The 8,791-nt window shown below is 38.1% G+C and overlaps 1 pseudogene; it reads left to right on the top strand.

Moving 5' to 3' along the window:
- The first annotated feature begins 2,700 nt into the window (after positions 1 to 2,700).
- LOC121139934 lies at positions 2,701 to 8,094 on the top strand (annotated as a pseudogene).
- Positions 8,095 to 8,791: the final 697 nt, after the last annotated feature.

The raw sequence follows: 8,791 nt of genomic DNA, 5'->3' as shown, positions 1-8,791 counted from the left end.
TTAAGCTTGTGTGCCTCTTTAAAAATGAAACATTTCTTGTAGATTGCATTAACTTAAGTTTTATCCATACATTCATTTTGTGTCTGTAGAAATGTTTCTGTGTGTGTGTGTGTGTGTGTGTGTGTGTGTGTATACATGTGCGATGGTGCATATACACATGTGAATGTGTGCATGGAGGTCTCACTTTCATATCTGGTATCTCTCTAAATTGCACTCCACTTTGTTGAGTGAAGTCTTTTGTTGAACCCAGAACTCATTAATGTTCAATGATCTAGCTTTCCCCATGAGTCTCTTGTTTCTGCCTGAGAGCTGAGATTATTGGTGACCATCATGCCTTCCCAGAGTTTACCTGAATAGTGTGTGTGTGTGTGTGTGTGTGTGTGTGTGTGTTTGTATACAAGTTACATACTTGCAATCATATACAGGGAGACATATATTAAATATAAAATGATGAAAACCATATAAGATCTGTATTAGAATTGTATTCATGATGTAAGTGTCTTTGGGTATTTCACTTATATAAAATACCATAGTGAAGAAAAAAGTGACAGGATTATATGTTCTCTCTTTGAAACCTCCTGTGAGATTGCATTTTCTAAAAAGCAGATATTAAAAATGTAAGATATATCAAACTTGGAACTTTGACCACTGAATCGTTGTTTGATTTGTGTTGGCATTGAAGAATTTCTAGTTCTTTAATTTTGATTTTTTCCATCATAAAGTTAAAATAAAAAGTTAGATCCAAACATGTCTCATTCTCAGTGTTTTACACATGAGAATTTTCAAGTTATCCCATCTTGGATTAGCTACAAACTTATTCTCACCAAATCCCATGTGCCCTTGTGATGTGATTGAGTCACCTCAAAGTTCTAAATCTATTACCACTGATTTAGTTTCCCAATCCACAGAGAAAAACCAGGCAGATTTTCTTAAACTTTCTTAAATATTTTTTAAATATCCCTTATATGGTAAATGAAAGCTAATCTCCTTTAGATTTGAAAACATATATTTAAGGATACTTAATCTCTTTAATTGAAAGTATATCCTTATTTTGTTACACAAAAATAAAGGAACCCAATCACTTTTTATTTACTTGCTTGTTTGTATTAGATTATATTATAATTACATTTCTCTCTTCCCTTTCTTCTCTCCAAATACATACATACATAAATGCATATATATATATATATATATATATATATATATATATATATCCTTACCCTCTCACTTTCAAGGCCATGACCCCCTTTTACACATTTTATCAATTACTATTATATTATATTGAAGGGCCCAACCCACTGCTTTAGCAACCATGACAGCCTTGCAGAAAAGACATGTAGGCCTCTGACTCAGCACATGTCTGACCTTGCTGGTTCTGCCCTAATCACTATGAGATCAGATATCCTCCTCATGGCAAGGAACCAATCAGAAGTTACCTGGTGGGACTCTGGATGTGCTTTGTGTCTCCAGATGTGCTTTATGGTACAAGTGGCACAACAGTGATGTGCAGAGCATAGCAATAGCCTTGGGATTGCCTACAGGCCATATCAACCAGTTGACCAATCAACACAAGACAGATCATCCAAGCCCGGAAGCAAACCAATCCTGAGAGTGTTGAATACCTCTAGACACTCCCCTTATATTGCTCAGTAAGCTCCCTGCCTCATTATTCACCTGGCCATCTGCCATGGTGAATAGATGAAGGGTCCAAGTTAAAGACAGTTAACTTGTTAAACAATAAAAGACTCTTTGCTTTTGCATTGGAACAGGTCTCCTGGTGATTTTGGGGTTTAGAATCTGTGCACAACAATATAACATATTTTCTTTCAAATTCACAATAGCACATTTGATACAGAGAGAAATCTGACTGATAGAACTGTTTGGCAATTTACAACAGGCAAGGAAAAAATCAATCAGGGTGAGGTAAGAATGAAACTCAGCTCAGCCTGATTTTATTGTGACCAGCAATGAACCAGATCTTCTGGAGTCTTGCCCAGGTCATTTTCCTTTAGCTGTATTTAAACATATCACAGTTTTTTAAAAAAGCATTCAGGTACAATTAACTTAGTCCCATGAGTACAACAAAGCTTAAGACATGGTTATATTGAAGTACATATAGCTTTACCCATATATGGTTTTTGCTGACTTAGAAACAAACCATGCTCAGGATAATGGTCCAGGGAGAATGACTGAGTAAATACAATGCATGGGGGAAGTCATTATTATCCTGATCCTAAGAGAGCATAGAAGTCACATAGGCTGTTGTAAAGCACAAGTGACATCACTCAGAAGAGTGGGATTTATGGTCTAAAAGCAATGCTCAAAATCTAGGGGGAAATGGTCTGAGAAGTAGAAGCAAAAATTCTGGAAGATATGGACAGAGCCTGTCTCACCAGACAGCAAAGGATCACCATGTTACAAAATATATCATTCTTGGCATTACAGGAAGAGTACCTATACACATCATTCCATTAACGAGGTAAGCTGTGTGATTAATTTCCCTTACTTCTCCATTAATTATCTGTGTGCACAAGGCCTTTTGACTCCCACGAGACTGCAGTTCCAAATACTTAAAACTCAACATTTAGTTGCACTCTTATGACTTGCTTCTATTTAGTCAACAATGGCTTAACAGTTTAAATATCCCCCAGACGTATGAAGAAAAATACAAAGAAAAACTGAAATAACTAATCAACTGACATGACTTGCCTGAGACTGCATCAAGCTAATAAATCTTTAGCGGCTTGTCTACAAGGTGCTGCCCAGTGCCTACAGGCAGACTACAGTGTACGTGCAAAGACAAAACGAAGGCAGGAAGAAAATTTGTAAGTTCCTTGAAGAAAAGCAGACATCCACGACTTTAAAGATCTGCAACTAAGGTATAATCCTTGTGCTTGGCATATTTCATTGAGTCACAGACCCTCCACTTCTTGTCATAGTTAAGTAAGGTGGCAATGTCCTTGTGTTCTGAGAAATGTGCTCTGGTGTCACAGATTTGGGGATCACCACCAACCTTCCATGTATGAGAAACCTGATCAGCACATAGTTTTATTGTGTTTGGCTGTAATCACCTTGATCCTAGGATATTCCAGGATACAAAGATACTCAGGCTTCTTCCAGGAACTATCAGAGAAGTGAAGGGACTTTAGGCAGTCACCATGACTCTTTAGGAATGGCAATACCTGAGTTAGGTGTGGGTGGCACTTGATCTGGTTAACTGTGGGCTTACAATTTAAGCGGAATTTATTTATGATATGACCATATGGCTGTCCACAGAATATGTATATTAGTTAGGATTTCTATTGCTATGAAAAGACACCATAACCATAGCAATTCTTATAAAGGAAATATTTAATTGAAGTGGCAGCTTACAGTTTCAAAGGTTTAGTCTATTATCATCATGGCAGGGAGCAAGGTGACATGCAGGTAGACATGCTGCTAGCTGTATCTTAGAAAACAACAGGAAGTGACTCCACGTCGCAGTGAGGGAAGCAAAACAGACCTCAAATCCCACTCCTACTGTGACACTCTTCCTCCAACAAGGCCATCTCCCCCCAACAAAGTCACACCTTCTAATAGCGCACTTTTTTTCAGGGACCATTTGCTTCCAAACCACCACAATCAGTGTCACTGCACTGAAGCACTCAATAGGAAATAGTCAGGCCTAAGCTTGAAAGCTGTTGAGCATTGAATATGGTAGAATGCCAGTAAGAACTACTTCTGGTCCCTAAGTATTTTCTAGTATTCTCCTTTCACTGTGCTTTTGCTCGATAATGTACATAACAGTCCATTGACGATAAAGGCATCCTGGTGCTGCTCTTTAAGCTTCTCTTGGAGAGCTACCTCTACTTCCTTCTCATGATGGTACACACGGATAAAGACAATGTGACAATACCCAATGTACACAGCAAACTTCAAAGTCTCAGTCACTTGACCAGGAGAGGATTTCCAGTTGTCCAAGGTCAAGGCAGGTGTCTTGGCATGGTGTTGAGCTCCAGAAGACTGACTGTGAATGCTTCATGCTATTCAACCTGAACTTAATTATCGTAACATGATCACTTTAAATCAATCATCAATACTATATGCAACAAAAAATGGTGCATACAGAAATACTCCAGAAGCTTTGTATTTTTATTTCTGTAGTTGAAAATACTCTCAGAAAGATGAAACATATACAAATTTCAAGGGCTGAAAAAGAAATCAGAGAAACATCACCCTTTACAATTGCCACAAACAACATAAAACACCTTGGGGTAACGCTAACCAAACAAGTGAAAGACCTGTATCCCAAGAACTTTGAATCTTTAAAGAAAGAAATTAAAGAAGCCCTCAGAAAATGGAAAGTTCTCCCATGCTCTTGGATAGGTAGGATCAATTTAGTAAAACTGGCAATCCTGCCAAAAGCAATCTACAGATTCAATGCAATCCCCATTAAAATACCAGCACAATTCTTCACAGACCTTGAAAGAACAATAATCAATTTTGTATGGAAAAACAAAAGGCCCAGGATAGCCAAAAGAACCCTGTTCAACAAGGCAATGTCCGGAGGCATCACCATCCCTGACCTCAAGCTCTATTATAGAGCTATAGTCCTGAAAACAGCTTGGTATTGGCACAAAAATAGAAAGGTAGACCAATGGAATCGAATTGAAAACAAGGATATTAACCCACACACGTACGAACATCTGATCTTTGACAAAGAAGCTAAAAATATACAATGGATACAGAAAGCATCTTCAACAAATGGTGCTGGCATAACTGGAGGCTGCCATGTAGAAGAATGCGGATCGATCCATGTTTATCGCCATGCACAAAACTTAAGTCCAAATGGATCAAAGACCTCAACATAAATCAAGACACCCTGAACCTCTTAGAAGAGAAAGTAGGTGGTATCATTGAACAAATTGGTACAGGAGACAGCTTCCTGAACATAACACCACTAGCACAGACAGTGAGATTAACAATTAATAAATGGGACCTCCTGAAACTGAGAAGCTTCTGTAAGGCAAAGGACACAGTCAGCAAGACAAAAAGGCAGCCCACAGAATTGGAAAAAATATCCACTAATCCCACATCTGACAGAGGGTTGATCTCCAAAATTTACAAAGAACACAAGAAACAAGTCTCCAAAACATCAAAGGACCCAATTAAAAAGTGGGCTTCAGAACTAAATAGAGAGTTTTCAACAGAGGAGTCTAATATGGATGAGAGGCACTTGAGAAAGTGCTCAACAACCTTAGCCATCCGGGAAATGCAAATCAAAACAACTCTGAGATACCATCTCACTCCTGTCAGAATGGCTAAAATCAAAAACACCAATGACAATTTATGCTGGAGAGGATGTGGTGAAAGAGGGACACTCCTCCATTGCTGGTGGGAGTGCCAACTGGTTCAGCCACTTTGGAAATCAGTATGGAGATTCCTCAGAAAAATGGGAATAAATCTACCACAAGACCCAGCAACTCTACTCTTAGGCATATATCCAAAAGATGCTCATTCATACAACAAAGATGTCTGTTCCACTATGTTCATAGCAGCATTATTTGTAATAGCCAGAACCTGGAAGCAACCTAGATGTCCCTCAACTGAAGAGTGGATAGAGAAAATGTGGTACATTTACACAATGGAGTACTATGCAGCAGAAAAAAACAATGGAATCCTGAGATTCGCAGGCAAATGGATACCACTAGAAGAAACCATCCTGAGCGAGGTAACCCAGTCACAAAAAGAGAAACATGGCATGTACTCTCTCATATATGGAATTTAGACATAGATCTGGGGAGTGCCAGCCTACAATCCCATGGCCAGAGAGTCTGGGAAACAGAAACTTCATTTAGTGGCTGATCAAAGAAGAGGCAGACTCCCTCGGTAAAGTACTGAGCTGAACTCAAGAAAGCCAGTAACAGAGAGGGAGGACTGATGACCAAAGGGATTAAGACTGGACTGGTTCAACCCCCAGAAACAGCTGACCTGACAAAGGTTAACTCTTGAATCCCAGGCATCAGCCTGGGAATCCAGCATGGGACTGATCAAGACCCCTGAATGTGTCATTGAGGAGGCCTAGGTAATCTATTGAGCCTTGGGCAGCAGATCAGTACCCATCCCCAGTATACACACGGACTTTGGACTCCCATCGAACAATGTGAGGTGCACTCTCACCCTGAACTCTTGGGGAAGCGTCTAGGCCCTGCCCTATATGAAATGACAGACTATGGACACCCCCATGGAGGGCCTCACCCTCCCTGCGGAAATGAGGGGATAATGGCAGCGGGTTGGGGGGAGGGCACGGGAGGAGGAGAGGGAAAGGGAGAGGGACCTGGAACTGACTTCTGAAGCAACCTTGTTTCTCATCTAAATTTAAACTGAAAAATAAATAAATAAATAAAATTTCAAGAAGTGTCAAAAATTTCTTATGTATCTAATTAAAGCAAAACTAAACTTTTCCTGCCAATGACATTTCCTAATTATCTTATTTTGTAGTCAGTAAATCCTTTGATAACAAAGGTTGATATCATAAGATGGTATGCCCTTTTAACATGTGTCTCTGAAATAGACAACAGTAATATGATTCTTTTTAAAATAATTTGAAAATTGTTTTTAACTTAAAAGTCATAATAAGAATTATGGCTGAAAATTCACAGAAATGCTTTTGCTTACTAGGGAAAATAGAAATATTACACTTTCTTTTGTTTTATACTCAACAAAATAATTGTTGACTAGGTTTGTCTATGATTAACACTTCATATTTTATTCTTTAAATTGTAACTACTTTGAATTTTATTTCATTTTATTCATCATTTCAGACATAATTTCCTTATCATTTTAGATATATATTTTTTTAGTAGTACTCTCTATTATAACTAAACATCCCAAGATTTTTATCTCATACTATTAACACTTAATAGCATTCATAACATGTGATAGAAAGTATTGTGTTAATTCTTTCTGTGTATTGGCAGGAATTGTAAATTTTAAAAAGTAAATTTATTTTGTGGATAAAACCATACTAAATCAAGACAGAATAATATAAGTAGTTCAAATTTTAAAAGACAATGTACCTATAATTTATCTGTAACAAAGAGGAGTAGAAATTCTTCTTCCTGGGTAATTATAAGTCATTATGACATTAAACATCCTGGGCTATTGCTGTCATGGAATCAACTACTGTATATAATGCACCTCTTTTATAGTATATATTTGAGATAAATTCTACTTTAATGAGAATGTTCTGTAGTGTAAAGTATTTCAAATATTCTGAACAATTGCTAGACGAATGCAGTGGATATCTCATGACAGATAGTAGAGATAGGAAGAAGTTGGAAAGGAGAATGGAGAGTTTGGTTTAAAAATTTGTTTGTTGGGGGGGCAAGGGAGGAAAGGAGGGAGAGGGAACTGGAACTGACTTGTAAAACAAGCTTGTTTCTAATTTACATTTAAAAAAGGAAAAAAAAAGAAGGTTCAGACTAGCTGGTGGCTCTAGCAGGCCAGGTGAAAAAAAAAGGGTTCTACACAACCACTGATATTGGAGTTAAATATGCAGAAAAACAAACAAGACATTTTGATGAAGGCAAATTAAAGGCTAGCCAAAGTGTAATTGGTTTACAGATGTGAACCAACATGTGTGACAGCCAGGTGAGGATGACAGCCTATGGGACCTGGAGGCATCTTTATGATCCCAAAATGCAGACTGACAAGCGTTTTGATCAGACCACTATTAGTCTACAGATGAGCACCAACAAAGGAGCTAGCCAGGCTGGGATGTTAGCACCGGGTACCAGGAGAGACATGTACCAGAAGCTGACATTAGAGTCGGCAGACAACTCGAATATTTCTCTACAGATGGGTACCAACAAAGTTGCTTCCCAAAAAAGAATGAGTGTGTATGGGCTTGGGCAGCAAGTGTATGATCCTAAGTACTGTGCTGCCACCACAGAACCTGTCATTCACAATGGAAGCCAGGGCACAGAAACAAATGGGTCAGAAATAAATAATAGTGATTATCAGGCAGAATACCCCATTGAGTACCATGGCAAGTACCCAGATGACTACCCCCGAGAATACCAATATGGCGATGACCAGGGCATTGATTATTAGTCACACACAGGATTGCAGTATTTAGTCCATTGTTTTTATTGAGAGGGACCCAAGCTAGCCTTGAATAATTCTAGTCTTTCTAAAACATTATTATGGTTATCGTACCTTTAAAAATATCTTACATACATTCCTTTTTCCTTTTTCTGCCTCCTCCTTAAATAGTTGCCTTTTAGTGCTGTAACAGTTAAGCCCTACAGCATAACCAATAACTTGCGTAGGAAGTAAAAAGGAATGCTGTGAAAGGACAGCCAATTCTTTTATTGAAGATCTATGCATTTTTTACAGCCTTACACTTAAACTAGTATTTTCAAACAATAGGATTTTCTTTTTTACAACTTAGTGTGTATCTGACTGGTACATGGAAGACTAAAATGTTTGATTTGCTAAATATGGTCTTTGCCAACTAAATCTAAGATGCCCCATTTAGAACCTGACATGTGCATGTTTTTCTGCAGTACTGCTTACTGAGTTCTAAATAAAGTCATGATCAATATGCATTTGTGATTTTATGTGTATTCATTCTCTTCGTTAAGCTAACAAGGTCTTTTCCGAGTGGCGCTTATAAGGGCATTTGTACAAAAATGGCTACAAACATGTAGGTTTGGGTGGTATCCCTGCAGATTTCATTTGTACTAATGTAACACTGTAGAAGTTCTCTGTTTCCCTCAATTGAATTTATTGCTGCATTTCTCAGCAT

Source organism: Mesocricetus auratus, unplaced genomic scaffold, assembly GCF_017639785.1.
Source record: "Mesocricetus auratus isolate SY011 unplaced genomic scaffold, BCM_Maur_2.0 Super-Scaffold_100003, whole genome shotgun sequence".
NCBI lineage: Eukaryota > Metazoa > Chordata > Mammalia > Rodentia > Cricetidae > Mesocricetus > Mesocricetus auratus.
Note: the sequence above shows the minus strand (reverse complement) of the source record. Positions and strands in the feature narration are given on the sequence as shown.